This window comes from Strongylocentrotus purpuratus, unplaced genomic scaffold (assembly GCF_000002235.5).
Source record: "Strongylocentrotus purpuratus isolate Spur 01 unplaced genomic scaffold, Spur_5.0 spur5_scaffold_20, whole genome shotgun sequence".
Taxonomy (NCBI): Eukaryota; Metazoa; Echinodermata; class Echinoidea; order Camarodonta; family Strongylocentrotidae; genus Strongylocentrotus; species Strongylocentrotus purpuratus.
The window spans coordinates 46,709,084-46,734,425 of record NW_022145606.1 but is presented as its reverse complement, the minus strand read 5'-3'; positions in this window follow the sequence as shown (position 1 = coordinate 46,734,425).

The window sequence follows — 25,342 nt, the reverse complement described above, 5'->3', positions numbered from 1 at the left end:
ATGTATTATGTCCGTTGCAAGGTAAACAGTCAGAGTATATTTGACAGTGAAATAGATACAGATGGTTTAGTTTGAAACTATAGATCATATTTTAGATCGTTACACTATACCGGTAGCAAGGAACCGAGGGGAGGGGGGGGGGGAGAATTAGGTTAGTCTATAGCCAAACGTTGTGAATTTAATGTTCAATTTAAATTTATTTTTACTAATTTAAAGATTAATTATTTCATGTCATATTGATTTGCTCTATGTACGTTTATATTGTAAGACTTGTAATGTTGGTTTTATTTGTCGCATGTGCATAACATGTATGTACAAGATCCTTTAAAGTTTTTAAGAATTCCCAGTTATATTTTGAATTGGAAAGGAAATCAGTGTTTTATAAACCTTAATTTATATTAAAAAAAATTAAATCTAGGTATTCTAATATGCATTAAAGTTAAAATTCCTCTTCCTTACTAGGTCTATGATTCTTTCATTGTAAATTAACTTAAAATTAACTTACTTTATTATCTTTGTAACAGCATCCCTGCAATTTTGCGCTAAAAAAGCATAGTTATTATTATAATGAAATTATGCCAGTTATCATGTTCCAAAAATTTATGTTACATATTTCGTAATTATTTCAATAATGTTTTCTCAAAGATAATTGAAGGAATAAACTTGAAGTATGAATTTGATCACTGATATTTCCAGAAAATAGTTCTTTGTCCACTGACATTTGTGTAAAGAAAAACAATCCTAAAGAAGTGAAAGACCGAGTCATCAAAAGTATTCATTTAAATAATACATGCAGGAGGTATATGAAAGCTTCTGGAGATGATATTCGTATAATATATCAGCGGTTAAAATGGTAGGCGTAAAGGTCAGCAATCAAGAAGAAATTGAAAAACAAGAAGACGACTTTTGCCATGATAATGATGTTCCATCGACATTAGTATGAGTAAAGACTTTCCGTACTACATCGAATGATGTCATACTGTCTTCAACATTCTTTGCATAAAACGACAGACTCGTTTTCGAGTTTTCATCAAAATCTGAGGGCCTTAAAGTTCAATTTGCTTGCTTTTCTTCGTCGTCGATGAAGGAATATTAACTTTTCAAGCCAACATTTCCCAGGGACTCGGTTATTTCCCCATTACTAGTATATTTATCATGTTTAATAGTTTAATCGGAAGTTGAGTGTGATTTGAAGGCATCGTCCAAATTAAAAGCCATCCTTATCTGTCGCCCTCTTTGGCAATATGCCACGGACTTTGAATTGATACAAGACTCTTCTCACTAACAAAGTTCTCTGAGTTAGTTATAATCTTAATGATTGCATATGATAGGGCATATATTATAGTAATACTATCATCTATAAATAATGAGGACGATGATCATACATGATACAAAATAGTGACAATAATGATACTAATAACGATAATAATAATAATAGTAATAATTCTTGTATTAGTTATCACGATAATGCAGATGATTATGATAATAATAACAATAATGATAAATATAATAACAATAATAAGAATAATTATAAAATTACTTGTATTAGTTATAATGATAATGATAATAGTTATTGTACATGTAAAATTTAGGACTCAAGTGGGTCTTTCTTTCTAGAGGATTATGCTATCCGTGAAATATATTTTGAGTCGTGCCCAAAGAGAGAAGAAACTCTCAAGATTGGAAAAAAAAAACCCTGAAATTAATGATTTTGTGTCAACGACAAACGGAAGAGCTTTTCATGAATACGTCACAATCCACTGACCAAATAGCCAATTTGAGATTCGAATAGTTTTAGTGATCTCATATGTCAAACATTAACAACTGTCAAACATTAGTCCGTTCTATTTCGAACTTTCACCAATCTGATTCTGACCTTATTACGAAGGTTGGATTGACCTTTGATACCATGTTTCTGAGCGCATGGTACTGTTTGGATCCTAACAAAGAGATACCAGAGAGAGGAAAGATGAAGATGACATGTAGAGAAAGGGGATTTTGATGCTCATCACCATCTGTGTTAAGATGAAGATAATATCATCACCCGACATTTGACGATTCTACAAGTAACGTTGCCTTAGATTAAACACATTGTGTTATGGAACTTATGTCAAGTGTTCTTCTTCTTCTTCTTAGTATCATGTAAACGACATGGGTTTTCTCATGGACTCTGGATTATTTAAGAAAAGAGAGAGAGAGAGAGAGAGAGAGAGAAAGAGAGAGCGAGAAAGAGAGAGAGAGAGAGAGAAAGAGAGAGAGAGAGCGAGAAAGAGAGAGACAAAATAGTGACTTTGCCTGGAAACCTCAAAAACCTATTTACGATTCATATTAGTCATACCATGCTGTACGGACTGGCACACTCTTTATATCATGTCACAGTATCGTTGGTGAATAAGATAATCATACGCCTGGTCTTCTAACAAGGGTACCAGAAGAAAGAAAACACATTTGAAAGGAGCACTCTGAAAGGAAACGTACCTAGATTGAATCATTTGTTATAATGTTCACGCTGGTAGGTTTTTACATTAAAAAAAATCGTGATGACTGATTGTAACCTGACGAGCGTGGGTGCTTAGAAGCTCAAAAACATATTTGTTGAATAAATTCTTTCGACTAAAATTACAATAGAAAACTATTTGAAGTGTAAGCATGTCCAAATTTGGGTACTAATTCGTTCCTCTTTGATACAAACATTTCTCGTTAATATAATATACGAGAAAAACTCAAACAGACATACATCTGAAGTGAGAAATGGAAACTTTGGACATTGATATTTTGGATGAAACATAAATCGCAATAATAAAGTAAACTGTTTAGAAAACATTTTCATATATATGATCAAGAATATTAAAATAAACTTGAGACAATTTGTTTGTCTATTCCCCCATTTCCTCCTCCGTTAGACATACTCTCAACACCCCTATCCACACACTACTACCCCCCCCCCTCCTCACCATGCGACACACGACACATATAGACGACACATACACACCCCCCAACCCCACTTCCACTGTTCCTAGCCTCCCCAGATGTTATGAATATTTTCTCAAACATTATGGGGCAATTATCATTCAGTTTAAGTTTCTTATGTTAGCATAAATTTCCTTAGATTTAGATTTTAATACATAAGCACAGTCATGTTTAACAATTATAATAAAACGAAACTCGAATGTAAAAGTCCAAAACATAATCAAATAACGGCTGGGAATCAACCAAAGCCTGGCATTTTCTTACCCAACCCCCCCCCCCTTAATAACTTGTTTACATTAACAAAAGAAGATTTTGAATTGTCTAGATTCGCTAAAGTGTAGTAAGTAAAATGTACTCAGATGCAATGACAGTTGATATATATTGAAGCCCCCCCCCCCCCCTTTCGTCATTTACACTAATTTCCCTCTGTCTAGGAACAGACTAAGGTCTCCACTTGTTGAGTGGAATGTCCAGGTCACCTTATCAAGTGATACTATTTACGTCATAATGCCTATCAGGACCGACTCACTGAGCAAGAGATATGTATTCTTTTGTTTGGTTGTTAGCTCTAGCTATATGTATTTCCACTGGTTTCGTTTTAAGATCCCATGATCCAAATGACTTGCATCAGGGACCTGCTTAGTGTCACGTCACCAGACGGTGAAATACAGCCCCACGTACGCAGCTAATGTCTTTCATTTCATGCGGGTTACCCGTCACTTTTACATGCAAATCTGATGGAACAAAGTACATTTGTGCAAAGGGAATCTGCATTAGATTGAATTCTAGAGCATTTTCTTCGACACACTGCATGTTTTAGCATCTGTCAAACCGGATTCATAACCAAGAGACAAGCTCTCTTCTTATCACGCGAAAGAGACATTGTAAACGCCTTTATAACACGTTCTAGAATAGACCCCTCGTGTCAATTGTTTCCAATTTGATTGGTGACATTCTTCTGAGTAGTGGACTTGGCTCCTAATTCCACGACTCCTTTCGCATTTAGCAGGATCTACGCAAACAGTAAGTATAATATATAATTGTTGACTCGTTACCTCTAAATTTTGTTGATCCAAGCAATAGCCACTATATAAGCTTATTGGAAAAGAGTTACATACAATCCATGTACTATATTGCAGAAACCCTAATCCTTAGTAATTATCATAAACAATTTGACTAAATGTGATTAGTATTGTGAGTAGGATGAGAAGGTGGACTATACCCACTTGAGCATGTCTTAAGTTTCTTAAGTCCATACCAGGGCAAGAATAAGGCCCCGGATAAGGCATTTAGCTCGGGTAAAACCCTATTGCACCAAACTAGTTCTGACTACGTTCTCGAAAATATTGCCAAACGAGTTAAAACTGTGTGCGAACGGTGTTGAACGTAATAGCAACTGTTTGCAATCTGTTTAAGGACTTCATGGACGGGCTCAGCTTTGAACTAATGTCTATAATACGATCCTAGTTCGTTCATTAACAGTTCCTAATACGTCCAGCTTGTCTGTTCTCTTCCACAGTCAGTTCATATTTAATTCAGATCGGGTACATTTGACATTTTCAAGCAGTCCAAACCTTTCTTACTAGTTCGCAACTTGTTCTAACTAGTTTATAACTTAACCGAACCGTTCAGAGACAGTTCAACTCGTCCACATCTCGTTCTTAGTGCGTTCGAACGCGCTCATATTGTGCGTGTGCAATCCCGTCCTGATGTGATGGGGGCTTCACTTGAATGTCTTGATCTGCCAGGCTTAGAGGGGAAGTCCACCCTGAAATTAAGTTCGTTTTAATAGGAGTAGAAAAATGAGAGAAACAAGTCAGTGAAAGTTTGAGCAAATTCCGATTAAAAATAAGGAAGTTAGGATTTTTGAAGTTGTGATCAATCAAACACAAATTGGCAACTCTATGACGTATCATGCGAGCTCAACTTCCATTTGCTCAGTATTAAAAAAATCTAAAATTTTCATTTTCCCTCAAGAAAAATTTCAACCATACATGCTCCCTAAATATAATAATTGCAAATATGTTTCTATACTCCCCCTGCAAGGAACAAATATATATGCCGTCATCAATAACGAAGAAAACATGATTTTATGGAATATTATGCACAAAGCAAATGAAGGAGAGCTCGTATAATAAGTCACAGAGTTGCCAATTAGTATTTGATTGATCACAACTTCAATAATTCATAACTTTCTTATTTTCATTCAGAATTTGCTCAAACTTTCACTCACCTGATTTTCTTATTATTCTGCCTCTATCGAAACAAACTTATTTTGGGGTGGAAGTTCCCTTTAAAGCGTTGAGGTTGAACGGGAATGAGGAATGGCGAGCGCGCTGGGTTTGTATAGTTCCCGAGCAAGGACGGGATTGCACACGCTCTAGGAGCGCGTTCGAACGCATTAAGAACGAGATCAAGACGAGTTGAACTGTCTCTAAACGGGGTGGTCGGGTTAAAAACTAGTGGTGAACTAGTTAGAATGGGTTTGGACGTTTTGAGAACGAGGTGAAACTAGTTAATAATGGAAGAGATGGACGTATTGAGGACTGTTTATGAACAAACTAGGATCGTATTATAGACGTTATCTACAACCCGTCTTACTATTTTCTAGAACGGTTCCAGAACGTAGTGAGAACTAGCTTGGTGTGATGGTGGCTTAACGTATGGAACATCATCTTGTTCGAAGCGGTTCCCTAAAATCCCCAGTAGGATAGTGAGCTTTGCATTCAATGAACCTAAAAACGTCTTTCTGTTGAAGATTTGTTGTTGCTGTTCTTGATGATCATGGTGATTATTCGTGATCCCATGTCGTTAGAGAATAAATTCAACATTCTGGCAATGATCAGCAGTTTGAATAAACGTTTGAGCCCAATGTTCCATGATGATGCATGATAGGCGTTTTGCCAGATTTTAAAGGGAAAAGGATCGATTCACTTCTTATGTTTATTTTGCAATGTAATGTTATATATTTGTATTAAAGGTCAAAGATCAAGTAAAGATCGGAATAGTTGTTACTTAATATTGACACATTTCACATTACGTGATTATTGCATGGTAATCTCAGGTTAGTCACATGCAAAGTATCATAATATACATGATATAACGAGCATGTATTGTATTTATCTCCTTGCCTCTTTTTCGACCACTATACATTAATTTTAGTTTTGACAGTATCTGCAACGAATTTATCATTGAAATAATTGATAATCTCTTACGTATTTTCTTAATTTCTTAGTCATAATACCTCATTATATACGGTGTAGGACATTTCTTGACATTTTTATCTCTGACATTTTTACCTCTGACATTATCAGCTATGACATCTCTAACTGGCATCCCAAGCCAATCTAATACAATCCAGATATTTATAAAGCGCCAATATCTAGTTGCCTAATCAAAGGCGCTGATGAGACTGAGAAACTACCAAAAATGTCTGTCCATGGTTCACCCAAATCTATTTGTAATGTAAAGCAATTTCTAGTTATTTTATTATAAGTTGATGTTTTAAGACAAACAAATTTTATTGTTTTCTACACAAACATACCAAATTCGAAATATCCTCGTCTAAGCTGTAAAAAATCGGCCCACATGCACTCTAGGGCCCTCCAGAGCCTAAAAGTTTGTTGCAGTCTTTAGTCAGTATTTGCTATACACTTTTTTTTCTATTTTTCAGGGGGGGGGGACGATCCTCCCCTTAACAAATTAAGGGGGGGACGTGTCCCCCCGTCCCCCCCCCCCCCCCCGGGATCGCCGCCCCTGCATATCTAACATGTCGTACTTCTCTTATTTTAGAGTATGCCAGAGCCAAAATAAATTTCATAAGTAAACATATCTGTAATATTTTTTTACCGGGGACGGAGGAATCTAATGTGATCATTTAAAATGCAACAAGTGAAGTATGGATATAATTATAAGTATTTTTTTAACCATGTTTGTATCAAAGCGGAACGAAGTAGTACCCACATTTGGACAAATAGTTTTTCATCGTAATTTTGCTCTAAAGTATGTATCCCACAAACATGTTTTGAGCTTCTAAGCACCCACGCTCCCCAGGTAACAATCAGTGTTCATAACAATTCCTTTTTTTCACTGTAAAACGTACCAGCGTTAAAGGGGTAGTTGAGTTCTGTTTTCGAACCGCAAATACCTTCAAAGTGCATGGTTATTGCTCTTAATCTTATTTATGAGATTTCTAGTGCCCTTTTAGGAACTACAATTGTTATGAAGGTTATGTTATGAAGTTTTAGACCCCAACATGTGTGAAATTTAGCCAATACGATCATATCAATTCAGCTCCACTTTCAAACAAATACGGTGACCGTTAAGTAATTATTTATTTAAAAAGTAACAATACATAGGCCGGCTGGTCGTGCGTAATATAATCAACACGCAAATGCCAACAAAAAATCCAACATCGGCATTGCCTGAAATACGACGTAAAAGGCGCTATTTCGTTTTGTCAACGTTTTTTTTTTAAATTATCTCATATTTGTTGTGTTACACAAGTATTAGTAATCGTTATATTTATGGATATTTCAGCCGCCTCTGAACCGATTTTGATGAAACAAAGGTGATTTTGTCATTTAACTTGTATGTTCTTTCAAATTTAACACTCAGTTTGTTCATTATCTCATAAAAAATTATTTTGTGTAGCACCCTCTGCAACAGAACTCAACTATCCCTTTATGATCATTACAAATGATTTCAATCAAGGTACGTTCCTTTCAGGGTGCTCCTTTCAAATGTGTTTTTTCTTTCTTCTGTTACCCTTGTTAGAAGCCCAGATGTATGTAATATCTTATTCACCTACGATACTGTGACATGATATAAAGAGTGTGTCAGTCCGAATCATGGTAATGGTAATGGGGATCAGACATAGATGTGTGTGGTTTCCAGAAAAAGTCACCCTTTTGTCTCTCTCTCTCTCTCTGTCTTTGTCTTAAATCATTCTTCAAAACATAATTCTTTTTCATCATGATAACATTTTAATTCGATTCACTTTATACATGTACAATATTCAAATTACGATATCATTTTTTGCTGAATGGAATAAGTTATAATATGAAGCAAATTATAACCCTTTCTCTTACAACCCAAGCTCAAACAAAACACCGCCCCATACAAAAGTCTTGCAAAAGAACAAATACACGCACCACAACAATGCCATCCCATTTACCCACCACACTCACAACCAACATGGCTGGAGACAAAAAATGACAAAGCTGAGACAAAGTAAGACTAGGCCTACATTATGCTCCGATACTATTTTCTGCATCGTCGAATTTCATGAACGTTTTCGTTAACATAGTAGGGAATTATCGTTGAGTTTAAGTTCTTAATTTTTAATTAGCATACATTTCCTTAGATTTAGATAATAATAAATAAGTAAAATATGTATTACAATTAAAATGATACGAAATTCGAATTTAACAAATCAAAACATAATAAAATAGTGAGTAGAAATCCAGAGCCTGTTTTATACTCTTAACCTCATCCCCATCTAATACAATGTTTACATTTGTAACGGAAGATTTGTAATTGTCGAGATTTGATAATGTGTAGTAGATTTAAATGATTGAAAGGTGGGACAAAGTATTCAGATGCAATGGCATTTGATATATATTGAAATCTCCCTCCCCCATCGTCATTTAAAATAATTTATTTTCTGTATATGAACAGACTAAGGTCTCCACTTGTTGAGTCGAATGCCCAGGCCACCTTATCACGTGATATTGTTTGCGTCATAATACCCATCAGGTCCAACTCACTGAGCAACATATATGTATTCTTTTGTTTTGTTTGTTAGCTGTAGTTATAGTATTTCCACTGGTTTCGTTTTAGGATCCCATGATCCAAATGACTTGCATCAGGTTACGGCTTCTAGTGTCACGTCACCAGACGGTGAAATACAGTCCCACGTATTAAAGCAGCTAATGTCTTTCATTTCATGCGGGTTAGCCGTCACTACATGCAAATCTGATTGAACAAAGTACATTCATGCAAAGGGAATCTGCATTAGATTGAATTCTAGAGCATTTTCTTCGACACACTGCATGTTTTGGAATCTGTCAAACCGGATTCATAATCTTGTGAAAGAGACATTGTAAACGCCTTTATAACACGTTCTAGAATAGACCTCTCATGGCACTTGTGGCCAATTGGATTGGTTATATTTGTCTGAGTAGTGGACTTGGCGCCTCATTCCACGATTCACTTTGCATTGAGCAGGATCTAGGCAAACAGTGAGTATAATATATAATTGTTGACTCGTTACCTCTAAATGATGTTGATCCAAGCAATACCCAGTATATAAGCGCATCCGAATAGAGTTACATAATTATATTACATGTATATATTGCAAAAACCATAATCCTTAGTAAATATCATAAACAATCAGATTAAATGCTATTAGTATTGCATTGTGATAATGATGAGAAGGTCGACTATACCCACGTTAATATGTTTTAAGTTTCTTAAGTCTATACTTGGCCAATGATAAGGCTTTTTGGCTCTGGTAACGTATGCAACATCATTTTGTTCGACTCGGTTCCACAAATACCCTGTAGGATAGGGGACCCTGCATTTAATGAACCTATATATAAAAAAAGGTCTTTCCATTGAAGATTTGTTGTTGTTGTTGTTGATGATCATGTTGATGATCCGTGATCTCATGACGTTAGAGAACAAATTCAACATTCGGGCAATGATTTGCAATGTAAATAAACTTTTGAGCCAATTGTTCCATGATGATGCATGATAGGCGTATACCTAGCTTCTGAAGGGAGAAGGTTTCACTTCTGATTTTTATTTTGTAATTTAATGTTATATATTTGTATTAAAGGTCAAAGGTCAAGTAAAGATCGGAATAGTTGACACTGAATATTGACAAATTTCACATTATTTGATTATTGCATGGTAATATCAGGTTAGTCACATGCAAAGTATCATAATATACATGATATGACGAGCATTTATTGTATTTGTCTCTTTTCCTCTTTCCCGACGTCTATGCATTGATTTTAGTTTAGACATCTGAAATTTCTATTCTATCGCAACGAAATTATCATTGAAATAATTAATAATCTAATTTCATAGTCATAATTGACACTAGGCCTTATTATACAACATGTTAAAGGGGACGAATGTCTGGAATTCTGTGACATATGCCCATGTGCCCCCCCCCCCCCCCCCACCAAACACGGATCTGCCACTGTTGCAGTATGTTTATATTCGGAAGAGGAAATTTCTTGACATTTTTACCTCTGACATTTTTCATCAATAATAGTGATCTTTCAGTTTATGACAGCTCCAGTGACCCAATCAAAATTTTATATCAAGTGTCTCATCAAGTTCGTCGGTCTTGAGCCATCCGTATCAGCGTTTCATACCCTGTTGCTCCACATTCTTTGAATACATCGTCTAGAAAGCCTTTACGAGGTATTCCCCTCTTCTTATTTCCATGAATACGACCTCCTATGACTCTGAGCATCAAGCCCTCATCATGCCGCATTTTGTGTCCAAGCCTTTTGTTTTCTCTCTCTCTAATCGTTTGAATCAGCACCCGCTTTTCTTGAGCTCGAAGCAACACCTCTTCATTCGAAACTCTGTCCCTCCAAGACACACATAGTAATTTGCGCCAACACCACATTTCGACCGCCTCCAATCGGTTCATGTCCTTTTTAGTGAGTGTCCATGTCTCTGCCCCATACAGCACATTATTATCTGTGACATCTTTACCTGGCACCCCAAGCCAATCCAATCCAGGTATTTATAAAGCGCCAATATCTAGTTGCCTAATCAAAGGCGCAGATGAGACTAACAAACAACCAAAAAACGTCTGTCCATGATTCATTAAAATCTATTTGTAATATAAAGCAATATCTAGTGATTTTATTTTAACTGATGTTTTAAGACAAACAAATTTTCTTGTTTTCTACACCAATATACCAAATTCGAAATATCATCCTCTAAGCAGTACAAAATCGGCCCATATTTTAGCGTATAAATATGTTACATATAGCTTTCATGTCGTACCTATCTTATTAAAGAGGAATGTTTGTATCAAAACGGACCGCAGTAGTTCCCAAATTTGTATAAATAGTTTTCCATTGTAATTTTACTCTTAAGAATCTATTCGACAAACATGCTTTTGAGCTTTTAGGCACCCACGCTCCACAGTTTTAATACAATCAGTGATCATAACAATATTTGTTTAGTGTAAAACCCACCAGTGTGAACATCATTACAAATGATTTCAATCAAGGTACCCTTCATTTCAGAGTGTTCCTTTCAAATGTGTTTTTCTTTCTTCTGTTACCCTTGTTAGAAGCCCAGGCGTATGCAATATATTATTCACCTACGATACTGTGATGTGATATAAAGAGTGTGTCAGTCCGTATATCATTGTATGAGTAATGGGGATCGGACATAGATTTGTGTGGTTTCCAGACAAAGTCACACTTTTTTTTCTCTCTCTCTCTCTCTCTCTCTTTTTCTTAAATCATTCTTCAAAATATAATTCTTGTTCATCATGATAACATAATAATATGCTTTATACATGTACAATTCTCAAAGTACGATAGAGTTTTTTGCTGAATGGAATCAGTTATAATACGAAGCGAACTATAACCCTTTCTGTACTACCCAAGCTCCCCCCCCCCCAACAAAACAAAAAAAACACCATCCCATACAAAAGTCTTGCAAAAGAACACACACACGCACCACAACAATGCCTTCCCATTTACCCACCACACTCACAGAGCCAGAGACTGTTTTATACTCTTACCCTCCCCCATCTAATGACATGTTTACATTTTAAATGTGGGAAATGTACTCAGATGAATGGCAGTTGATATATATTGAAATCCTCTCCCCCTACCCATCGTCATTTCAAATAATTTCTTTCTGTCTAGGAACAGACTAAGGTCTCCACGTGTTGAGTGGAATGCCCAGGCCACCTTATCACGTGATATTAGTTGTATCATAATGCCTATCAGGACCGAGGCACTGAGCGAAAGATATGTGTTCTTTTGTTTGGTGTGTTAGTTATGTGTATTTTCCACTGGTTTCTTTTTTTTTGGATCACATGATCCGATTGACTGGCATCAAATACCTGCTCAATTTTACGTCACCAGACGGTGAAAAGCAGACCCACGTGCGCAGCTAATGTCTTTCATTGCCAGTTAAAAAGGTCAGAGGTAAAAATATCAGAGGTAAAAATGTCAGAGATAATAATGTGAGAGGTAAAAATGTCAGAGATAAAGTGTTAGAAGTAAAAGTGTCAGAGGTAAAAATGGCAGAGGTAAAAATGTCAGAGATAATAATATGAGAGGTAAAAATGTCAGAGGTAAAAATGTCAGAGATAATAATATGAGAGGTAAAATGTCAGAGGTAAAAATGTCAGAGGTAAAAATGTCAGAGATACAAATATCAAAACTCTTTTTTTAGTTGCCCCTCGATGAGTTGTATTTGTTGTGAGAGATCAAACTCTGAAATTGACATATTTATGATCAACATATCAACAAATAGTTTTACTGTATCATTTATAGCATCATGAGACTGCTTGAATACATGATTATATTGTTTGCAGGATATTTGGTGCAGGATTTATTAAATGTGTGCTGGCAAATCATGTAGACAGTTTCCAGCAGGTACATTTTCGTACAAGTCTACACGTTTAACAAAATGCATCGTGAATTTAGCAGGAAAAAAACCCGAGGGCCGACTTATTAAAAAAATATTTCTCCCAGGTTTTTCAATCACAAACATGATGTTATTATATAAAGTAACACTGCGTTATGTTAAACCTAACAAATACAATAATGTCTTCCTTTCGGAACGTATACTGCATAAAAGTCGAAAGCACATGACAAAATACCTGGCTAAATATGTCTCAAAATTTACTGAATGTAGGCCTACTATCTGACATTCCCACTCGATAAACAAAAATACTCGTGCAACTGCATTGCTGAATGAAACGCCTCTTACTGAAAGCATATTAATATGGTCGCCGTTAGATCGCTACTTCATAACGTAAGTGCTAGAGAAGAAGCGTAAAGTGATTTCATAATAATGTACCGGGTAGGTACTATTAATAATGTAATGCATTATGTTTAACACTTTTCAGTGCAATAATTGCCAGCTAAGTATTTACCCACAAAATCACACTTTTGATTGAGTTGGCCAATTAATGCACATTTTTTTCTTTTCTCAGGTCGTGTGCTTGAGTTACTCAATGATGGCTACTTCCTTGAAACAAGCTGTCCAAAACTTGCATAAGAACCTCGAGTGTCCTGTCTGCCTGAGCTTCTTCAAGGAACCCAAGAACCTGACCTGCTCCCATACCTTCTGCAAGGGTTGTCTTGAGACTCTCCTGGAGTCTAGTGGAAAGCTGTTGTGTCCTACGTGCAGGGGGGAGACTTCGGTTCCTGGTGGAGACGTGGGTAGACTGCCATCAAACATAACAGTCAGATCACTTGTTGAAGATGTGGAGACCCACGGCCAGATCGGATCCAACAGTAATCAAGAAAACGAATCATTGCAAAGAAAATGGAACAAATGTCGAAAACATCCGAACTACGATGAAGAATGTTTTTGTCTTAACTGTAACAAGTATGTCTGCTGCAAGTGTGGCATATCAGAGCATGCAAAGAATGCTCACACTATCCTGGAAGCAGGCGAACATGAAACCGAGCAAAAGAATCACGTCGAGAAACTTGCATCTAAAGCAGATGCAAAGATACGCAACGTTGACAAGTATTTTACTTTCGTTGAAGACCAGCGTAAAAGAGTGCATAACAAACAGGAACGACTCAATGGTGAAATAGATGCGTCTTTTGAGGAATTAGTTGAGAAATTAAAGGAAAGAAAGACGGTGTTGAAGAAAGAAGTTGGGCACAAGCTAGGAAAAATTAAGACTTCATTGGGAGACGTTGAGAAGTCGATTCATAAGCAGATAGACGAGATTAAGAAGGTTCTGGACTTGGTTCAGGATGGTCTTAATTTTCCTCTCCAGACAGAGGCTCTAACCGCACATAAAGCGATGTGTCAACAACTGGAAGAGCTTCTAAACCAGGCTGGGCTGGACGAGGAGCTGCCCAGAAGAACCGCTGAGGAAGGTGAAGAAATTGGCTTCATGAGTCAGGGATCGGATGAACTCCGGTTGGGCCAGCTAACACATACCAGGGAGGTCCCTGCACATACGAAGTCTAAATGGGTTCTGCGCACGAAAGCTCCACCGCCTGCTGGAAAACACATGAGCGGGATGGCAATATCACCAAACAATGAGATGGCTGTTGGTTGTAAGGAGGGAGGAATAGCCATATATTCTTCTGACGGCATCCTACAAGATACCGTTCTGAAATATGTTAACGTTAGGGCCTTACACGTCATGCCTGATGGTGGATATGTCGTACGCGACATTAATAACATAATTTCCTTGTACACAGAGCATTGTGAAAAACTTGATGTAACGTTTGCGACAATGGATGCTTCTGGTAGCTATGGTGGTCTCACTGTAGGCATGGATGGGCTCATCTTCATAGGTAACATTTCAAGCAAGAAAATACAGGTATTTAAGCCAGAAGGGGGGAAGGCAATTAGAGAGATAACGTGTAACGAATTTGTACTAAACGAGATCTTTGCGCTGACATCTAGTCAAGCGATTGTCGTTAGTACGAGTACATGTAATTTTACCTTTCCGTCTCAGGTAAAAGTGCTCAACGCTGTGTCTGGTGCTATCATTCATAGCATCAGCAAAGATCGTGATTTTCCTTACCCTGCTGTGTGTCAGGATGATTCAGTTATCATTGCATGGTTGAAGCACGGCCAGGGTCTGGTGAGCATCGATCAGTACACAAAAGAGCTCAAACACATCAAAAACATTCTCACTGATTTCAAGATACGCGCATCATATATCCGTTTGCAAGCATTCAAGACGGGAGAGATTGCTTTCTGCTGTAATGATAGGCTTTACATCTTCCATGAGCCATAGGAGTAAATTTTAGTTTTGCACATGAAATGTGAAGTTTAATAAACTTACACAACCCAACCATTTTGGACTGTTATTCGGCCAAATGAAATAAATGCACTCTTGCCTGATCACAATGCACTGTCACACGGTCACACCTCATAGCAGCCACCAACATATACACCAGATACTAATATATATTCAGGCACCTCGTTGTCTGAATATGAAGATATTTAGGGATCTCGCTGCCCAATAATGAGGATATAGGCTATGTGTGGGGAACCTCTTTGCCCGAATAATTATGAGATGATGGTTCATTGAATGTCGGAACTTTAAAACTCCCGGATGTAGTCCTCTCAGTGCCCCCTGCCTTGCAAGCCTGTGCCGAAGTGTGATTTAAATCCAATAGTCGGTCTAGACTCCGCTCTATTATAATGCTATCATAATGTTGACTGATTTCATTATGACGTCCAAGATAGATGTAACGTTTACGCTTATGAAGTATCAAGGTGTTGCACTCATTATTGCAAAGGGCGGTTATTGTATAGACATATGTAGGTAGATAATCAAAATCGAAGACGAGGGGAGGGGGTAACACACCTTCCAATTGACTGAAAGCATACAGTGTAAATATAATACACAGTCATGCATTCCCGCTATTACGGGGGATGAGCAGCTGCCTCTATCCAATGCTATTTGTGATACTGAAAATATTATCTAAGTGTTCTTGGTATAGTGGCAACGTAAGCAAATTATTGTTCTCAAAACATTACAACGTATCCGAAAATGTTTGTTGTAAAATATGCAAGGTATTATAAATGTATTGTTTGTCAACAATTGTTTACTAAATCTTTATATTGGTTATCATGGTGAAGGCATAATTTTAATTCGTGTTTCTTCATTTGTTTTTTGTTCCAAGAACATTTATATAATCTAGGAGATCGTTTATTTGTATATAATTATCCATAATTGTTTACTGGATCTGTGTGTAAAAACTTTCTTAAGGGCCTTATTCTGTACAACCCCCCATTTCCGTAGCTTCCTCTATCTCTCTTTGCTAATCATGCATTTATAATTCATCTATTTATTCAGTCATTTATTCGGCTAGGTTTATTAATAGACAATTCTTTGTACTGATGCATTCAAGATGTAAATAATTTATTTGTATTGTTTAATTTATATAAAATAATACAATATATTCACAAAAAATTGACAAGAAACACAAACGGAGGTAAGAAATGAAGACATATTGTTTTAACATTATTGCACCACAATCTAATAATAAACATAAACAAATATTTTCAATTATAAAGACAGAAAAAAATGAAAAGGGACAAGCTGGGGGAACACGACAGAGAGAACAGAGACATAGAGAGAGAAAGAAAGATGAGGGATCTTTTGAGAAAAGATGAAAGATTTAAGAGTGCCATTTTATTTGTTCATGGTTTACATTTGAAACCTAATACAAGTGACTAGATGATTAGCTTTGAATTATTGGATATATATATATATATATATATATATATATATATATATATATCGTTAAAAAACATATAGAAATACCTGTACTATGTCCGTTTCAAGGTAAACAGAGTAAATATGACAGTGAAATAGATACCGATGATTTAGTTTAAAACTATAGATCATATTTTAGATCGTAACACTATACAGATAGCAGGGAATTCCCGACGTATAAAAGGGAGTGGAGAATAATGTTATGTTAGTCTATAGCCCAATGTTGTGAATTTCATGTTCAATTTAAATTAAAATGACTTATTTAAGGATTAATCATGTAATATCATATTTATTTGCTCTATGTACTTTATGTTGTTAGACTTGTAATTTAGTGTATATAAATAAGAAAATTAAGCTCTTATTTGTTGCATGCTCATAAAATGTATGTAGGTCTAATTTCAGAATTCCTTGTAATATTTTTAATTGGAAAGGAAATCAGTGTATGATATACATTAAGTTCTACTACATGTATTTTATCTTGTTATTCTGATATGCATTCAAGTTAATTTCCGCCTTCCTCACTAGGTTTATGATTCTTTCATAGTTGATTAATAATTAACTTACTTTATCATCTTTGTAACAGCATAGAGGCATCCCTGCATTATTGCTCTATAAAAGCATAATGATTATTATGATGAAATTATGTCAGTTATCATGTTCCATTCAAATTATGTTAACAATTTCATTTTCAATTCAATTACATATTGTAAAGGAAATAGAAGGAATAAACTTTAAGTATGAATTTGGTCACTGACATGTACAGAAAATAGTCATTTGTCCAGTGTCATTGGTGATGAAAAAAATGTTAAAAGAAATGAAAGACCGAGTCATCAAAAGTATTGATTTTAGAGAATACATGCAGGAGGTATATGAAAGCTTCTGTAGATGATATTCGTATAATAATGTCTGCGGTTATAACGGCAAGCGTAAATGTAAGCAATCAAGAAGGAATCGACACCAGAAGACGACTTTTGCCATAATAATAGGGTGATCACACTGCCTGTGCAAACAGTCTGCCACGCGAACACACACACACACACAACAGCAGTCAGTTGGTAGAAATAGCAATTTTTGTAAATGTATTAAAACAAAACAATATTTTTGAATTTCTATTTCACATATATTTTAAAGGTAAAGACCAGTATTGGAAACGCCCCAATTTCAAAAAATGAAATGGAAGCTCTCATTACCAATCATGTGAAAGAATATGTTTTGACTATTAAAGACATGATGATAACAAATTTGCCGGGAAACCGCCTACTAATTCATATATTTGGTAAATTTGTTTCTCTCATGGTCTTGTGAGAGATATAGGGTAGTCCCATATACATCTTTCTGTGTATAGTGCTTGTAACTTTACGAAGAATGGGCCAAATTTCTTATCATTTTGATGATTCCAGAACCTTGCAGATGCTAGATGCTAGATGATCAACCTTTTCTGATCGATTCCACAACGTTTCTTTCACAATGCAATCGCATGACCATTACTGGTCTTTACCTTTAAGCATACCTTTAACTACAATTATGTGTAGTTTCATTGTTATAGGCATGTGGGAAATATGTTAATTATTGAATTAGAATATTGTTTTTTCAGCCATGTGTGACATGGCCCGCTGATCGCCCATTGACTCGCGCTGACTATTCCGCGTGGTGAACAAAATGCACCTCAATGTATAAAACTCCCCTACAAAATGCAATAGCCTCATATGTTTCACTCATTTAATTAATTTGTTTATTACACTCAAGGTAGCCACAACTGTACTGGGATCACCAAATGTTTTGTTACTCTAAAATTCAGTCGCTGTGGAATGTTATGGCCTGTTGAATGGTTTCTCGAAAAAATCGTCATTAATCATCAAATCTGACATCTTTTAAAAATACAAATATACTGTGATGTAGGTGAAAGTCTTCAAATTCTTATTATATGATCGATTTTTCTGAGATACTTGTGAAACACATAAGGAAATAAGCCAGTTCATGGTTGCAGTCTGAGCATGAGCAGATAAAGGTCATTGCAGAACAATTTTTTAAATACACGGAGACGAAATACTGGATACGTGCTCATGAAAGTTGTGTAACATTATTCATTCATGCACATTCAGTGCACTCCATTGTACACAGGTGGAGGTATTCTTTGAAAAGGGGGAACAAAGGCTATTTATAAAGCACCTCCATCGCTGTAGGAGTGATTATTTCAAAATGTACAAAGTGGGACCTCTTCATGTGTTGAAGATCTGTGGATATTCGGGGTCATTGCAGTAAGGTGCTAACCGTGAACTGGTCTATAGCTGTGACGGTGATCCAAGTAATTTCCAACGCCAGATTGTATTGGCATTGCAAAAATATTAGGAATTTAAGGTCAATATTTGGTATAAATATGATCTATGAATATATGATTTAAAAAATGCCCCCAAAATTAACAGTTTGACTTTCCGAATTTGCATAATGAGTGCGCGAATATATAATTAGCTAAAATGACCTAATTTGCATATTTGATGAATATTCATGATTTTATTTTATTACAAATGAAATATATTTCCACACCTGTCTGATATACATAGGTTTCACTGATGTATCATGTTCGGTTTTGATTTGATTACATATGCGCATATTAATTAGGCGGACGTTATTTTCACAACTTCTTTATATCTGCAGATTCGCAAAAATGGCAAAAATGACTTATTTTGTTGGCTTCTGTTTTCAAAACGGTAATAGATATATGAATTTTCTTTGTTGTATTTTTTACCACAAAGATGATATTTTAGTGTCTGATAATTTATTTTATTATTTGTGTCCAAGAAAGTGATAAATTAAGTTGTCAACTTTGTCGAATTATGCCATTTTTGACAATTTGACCATTTCTGGCAGGTTTTTCGGTAATTTTGCGATATAAAAAAAATGGTATAAAATCACAACGCATTGACCGATTTCAATTCTGTTTTTTGTTTTTTGAAGCTTTCATGAAGCTTGATCATTTGCAACCATCAAATAACATGTGTTTGTTGTAATTATTTTTGGTGTGCTATACCTAATAATAAAGATGTTCCATCGACATTAGTATGAGTAAAGACGATACTTACTCCAGCGAATGACGTCATACTGTCTTCAGCATTCATAGCATCAGACTCGTTTTCGAGTTTTCATCAAAAACTGAGGGCCTTTAAGTTCAATCTGCTTGCTTTTCTTCATCAGTGACAAAAGAATATTAACGTTTCCTATATACTCTGACCAAGTTTTTCGAGGGAGTCGCTTATTCTAATAGCAAACTAATGTAACAGAAAGCAGATTCAGATTGGCTAAATCGGTAATGTCACTCTGATGACTTCCCATTTGTTCCAACATACAAAATATCTAAAATATTTATGTGTTTTTGTTCTTCAAAATGTATGACTCGAGAGGATCTTTTCTTTCTAGAGGACTTACGATATTATGCTCTCCATAATATATTTTAAGGAGTACCCCACGGGAGAAGGGACTTTCAGGTTTGGACAAAACCCCAGAAATTAGTGATCTCATTTGTCAAACATTCACAACTGGCTCATTATTGGTCCGTTTTATTTCAAATTTCGCCAAACTGATACTGAACCTATTACAAAAAGATTGGAGTACCCTTTAATGTCATGTTTCTAAGCGAACATATTGCTCCGGTCGTCTCATTTTCGCTCGCTGGACGTATATAGCAGACGGCAATCGGCGGATTAGACGACACTTGGTAGTAAATTAGTATGTGATATTGCTTTGCAAGTATAAATTACAAGAACATTTTCCATATCTTTAAACTATCATTGATATCTGATAATTAAACAGTTATTAAAATAAACCTACCAAACTACATAATACAATGAAATACATGAATTAAAGTAGGGGAGTTTGATGTGGTGCACAATTGCACCCCTCTGTAAAAATTCGAATAGTCCGTGGCGATCATGAATATTCATGTTTTTGCTTACTTCGGCAAATTGCTTGCCTATACTAAATGGAAACATTACGGTGGGGGTTAGCTTAAATGGACATAATGAACCGATCAGAATTGATCTATGATAATTCATGCTTGTTATCCTTCGTGTGCTTGACCTATGACCTTACAATCGCGTGTCAAATTGCGTCCAAAGTTCGACTTGTTTCACATGTGTTATATAGGCAATGGCGAGCTAGCGACCTATTTTGACCAAATTACGGTGGGTGAACTATCAAAAGTAAATGGGACATGAGGGTTCAAATGAAAGAGCTAGTGTCAACGTACGTCGGGGTGGAAGTGCTTTTCGTTGAAACAAAAAATGAATTGTTAAAAAAAATTGGGGGGGGGGGGGGGTAAAAGTCAGTAGGCTAACATGTTAGGCTGCTTGACTCTGACTATAGGGGGCGTTGTCCAATGAGACTATTCGGAGCCATTTGCTGGTCCAAAAAATGAAAAGGTTAAATTCCAACGGCATTTGAAAGACAATACTTATTTAGAACTTCCCTCAAAACGAAAGGGTTTAAAAATGGCTTTTAATGGGAAAATGACGTCCATTAGTTGTCAAATCGACATGCAATCACCGATGTAATTGTAAGTCTCATTCTCAGACCCTTGTACCGAATGGTCGTACATTTTGTGCTGCACAAAGATTCAATCAGTTAAATTTAGGCCATTACAAGTATTGGGTAATTGATGTAGACAAATGCTCATGTACCTGTTACAGCTAATTTCATGTATGTTGTTACCCCCAAAAAGAAGGTAGTCAGTCACTCAATATTGTCTGACAGTGAATTTTAGAAGGTAAACGGGCTTCCTTGCATTATTTGAATACTAGGACACTGTTAATGTTTAAATTTCACAGATAGAACATACATGACATATTCATAATTCCTGCACAGTTCTACAGAGTTTGATGTTGGCTGCAAAATGGACTATCTGTAAGGACTCGAAAAACTTGTTTGACTTCTTAAAATAGTGATGTCACTGGCTCGGTTGTCGTATAGCTAGTAGAACAGAGAAAGTTGTGGCACGCGATTGTCACAAGTAATTTCTTAAATTGCCCTTCTAGCTATGGAATTCGACGACATCTTTGCTCGCGTGTGGGCTAAGTTTGCCTTTATAAGCTTAATGATTGGAATAGGTCAATAACGCATTCAAACAAATAAACGTCGTCTGCTGCTTTACATGATCTTTCTTCCGCTTTATAATGGAGACATAATATCGTCAATACAACGCTAACACCATCAAGATATAAAATATATCATGTGACGTTGTCAATATCAATATTTAACCATAAAAACAGAACCTTGGCCAAATAGATTGTTAAGTGATAGCCGGTAGTAATTATTTTACTTTGCAAACAACTGCATCGTAGGTTGATTGGTTGTGCGCGGGTCATGATTTGAAATATGCAAATAGTGGCACTGACACCCCCTTCGATGTCTAGCGTACCCAGACACGTCATGCACGTAGGCCGTCACGCACTATCTGAAACATTTTGTTATTTTACGAAATTATATTACAAGGAGTACGGACAAGTCACTTGCCATGTTAGTCAGGGGACAAGAATCAATTGTGGATTGTTTCATAGGAAGATAAGCCAACAGATGAATGCAAGGCTGTAGGTTACCTAGACGTAGGTATGTTTATGCACAAATAATCTGTTTTCTGTAATGAGATGTACATGATTAAAAGGCCAATCCGACCGAAAAAAAACGATTACAGGCAAATTCTTGGAAAACAACTAATATCGCACATTAACTATAATGACCTCATCGTCCATTGCGTGGAAGTGTGTACAAAAGGAACTGGGTAAATCTTCCAAAACCAACCTGATTCTGATATATATATATACATATGTTTAATAATGATGTTAACATATTTATTTCATATTTTTATCATTTTAAATCATCTTTACATGACTAATCCTACATGGCTTTTGAAGATAATTTAACAATAACATTAATTTACAAAAGTCTATGTCGACTCTAGTTTTGACTTCGAAGGATTTACCCTTTCCTTTTGGACAGACTGAGTCACGCTCTATTCACTCACCGTTATTCGCTGTATTTTTAAGTACACTGTCGCTCATATAGTTGGAGTACTTTTTTTAAACCCCAATGTATGGTATTATTTTGACAATGATTTATTCCTAATAGATCTAGATAATAGTATACATTCTCAGATTTTATTGAACAATAATTTGCCAGTGTTTGTGTTGCGTGACTGCTAAAGCATATGTATGTTACTATGCTTATCAACCAGGGGACCTACGCCCTAAACATTTAAATGACAGTAATGAGGATTAATGCCCCACAAAAGGGCACTTATATGGCATATCGACACGGTTTTAATCCTTGCTTTGCCATTGAGCCATGACTGTACGCAGCGGGGGCTAGGGTAGGGGGCAGTTCCCACAAATAAAACAAAAATAAAACAAATGCAATAAATTATCAATAATTCATTGAATTCCCCCCCCCCCCCGGTCCCCAACATAAAACAAATCCTCTGTACGGCCATGCATTATTGCTCAAGGCATGCGCACACAGAAGATTTTGTCTGTATTTTATATATTGGTGCCCTTTTGTGGGCACCATAACAATCATTAAATGTTTTAGGTTTAACATTTTTTTTGTGCATTTATAGCCAGCTAAGTATTTACAAAGTATTTCACACTTTTGATTGAGTTGGCCAATTAATTCACCGATTTGGTTTTTTCCTCAGGTCGTGTGCTTGAGCTGATGATGGCTACTTCCTTGAGACAGGCTGTCCATAACTTGCATAAGAACCTCGAGTGTCCTGTTTGCCTGAGCTTCTTCAAGGAACCCAAGATCCTGACCTGCTCCCATACCTTCTGCAAGGGTTGTCTTGAGACTCTCCTGGAGTCTCGTGGAAAGCTGTTGTGTCCTACGTGCAGGGAGGAGACTTCGGTTCCTGGTGGAGACGTAGGTAGACTGCAATCAAACATAACAGTCAGATCACTTGTTTAAGATGTGGAGACTCAGGGCCAAGTCTGTATCAACTTTAATCAAGAAAACGGATCATTGCGAAGAATTTGGAACAAATGTAGAAAACATCTGAACTACGATGAAGAATGTTTTTGTCTCAACTGTCAAAAGTATGTCTGCTGCAAGTGTGGCTTATTAGAGCATGCAAAGGATGCTCACATTATCCTGGAAGCAGGCGAACATGAAACTGAGCAAAAGAATCACGTCGAGAAACTTGCATCTAAAGCGGATGCAAATATACGCAACGCAGCGATGTGTCAACAGCTGGAAGAGCTTCTGAACCAGATTGGGCTAGATGAAGAGCTGCCCAGAAGAACTGTTGAGGAAGGTGAAAGAATTGGCTTCAGGAGTCAGGGATCGGATGGACTCCGGTTGGGCCAGCTAACACATACCAGGGATGTCCCTGCACATACGAAGTCTAAATGGGTTCTGCGTACGGAATCTCCACTGCCTGCTGGAAAAACCATGAGCGGGATGGTAATATCACCAAACAATGAGATAGCTGTTGGATGTAACAATGGAGGAATATTCATATATTCTTCTGAGGGCATCATACAAGATACCGTTCTGAAATCTGTTGAAGTTTTTGCCTTACACTTCATGCCTGATGGTGGATACGTCATGGGCGACAGTAATCGTAGATTTTTCTTGTACACAAAGCTTTGTGAAAAGCTAGATGTAACATTTGAGACAATATATGATGCGATGGGTACGTTGATGAAAACTCGAAAACGAGTCTGATGCTAAGTCATCGGTCATCAAACGTGTTGATTTTAGAGAAGACACGCAGGAGGTATATGAAAGCTTCTGTAGATGATATTCGTATAATAATAACGGCGGTTATAATGGTAGGCGTAAAGGTCAGCAATCAAGAAGAAATTGCAAAACCAGAAGACGACTTTTGCCAGGATAAAGATGTTTCATCGACTTTACTATAAGTAAAGACTATACTTACTCCAGCGAGTGACGTCAAACTGTCTTCAGCATTCTTAGCATCAGACTCGTTTTCGAGTTTTCATCAAATACTGAGGGCCCTTTAAGTTTTGAACACCAAAACGGTTTCAATCAGTGTTTTTATTTAAGTGGACATCTTGTCACTAGCGGTCGAGGGGTGCCCCCGCATCCCACATACCGCCCCTCCCCCTATAGTTACGGGCCTGCATAGTGACTAAAACAGAAGTCAATCCTTCAACAAAAAAAGGAATAACTACCCCTCCCCTCCACCCAGGCGCGCCAGAAGCAGTTTGAGATTTTTTTATTTTTATTTATTTTTTTTTTTTTTTTTGGGGGGGGGGCAAACTTTCTAGGGGCTCACCTTCCAGGGACAGTGACGTAATGAGAAAAAAATGTTCGGAAGGCGGGGGGCGGCAAACGAAAAATCTGCATCACCACCAGTCTTACACGTTACATGCAGGTCCCGCGGAACGTTTTTCAAAGTGGATTATTACCGATCAGGTAGAGCGTAAATTGGCAGAGGATCAAGGCGCTGAGCCCCCGGAAGCTCAGGAGTTTTAGGTATTTAATTACGGTTAGGTGAGCATCCAGGGGCCCTCTTTAAGGCCATTGACGTGTTCCAGGGGGGGAGCCCCCAGAAGCTCAGATGTTTGAATATTCAACAACGGTCAGATGAGCATCCAGGGGCCGTCTTAGGGCCCTTGGTGGGGTCCAGGGGGCAGAGCCCCCGGAAGCTCAGGGGTATTAGGTATTTAATTACGGTCAGATGAGCATCCAGGGGCCCGCCTTAGGGCCATTGGTGGGGTCCAGGGGGCAGTGCCCCCGGAATTTCAGGGGTTTTAGGTATTTAATTACGGTCAGATGAGCATCCAGGGGCCCGCCTTAGGCGCCTTGGATCAATTCGAGTGGCAGTAATCACGCGGCTTTATGCAACGCGGCCTAGTTTGCGTGAAAGCCACAACTGTCCGA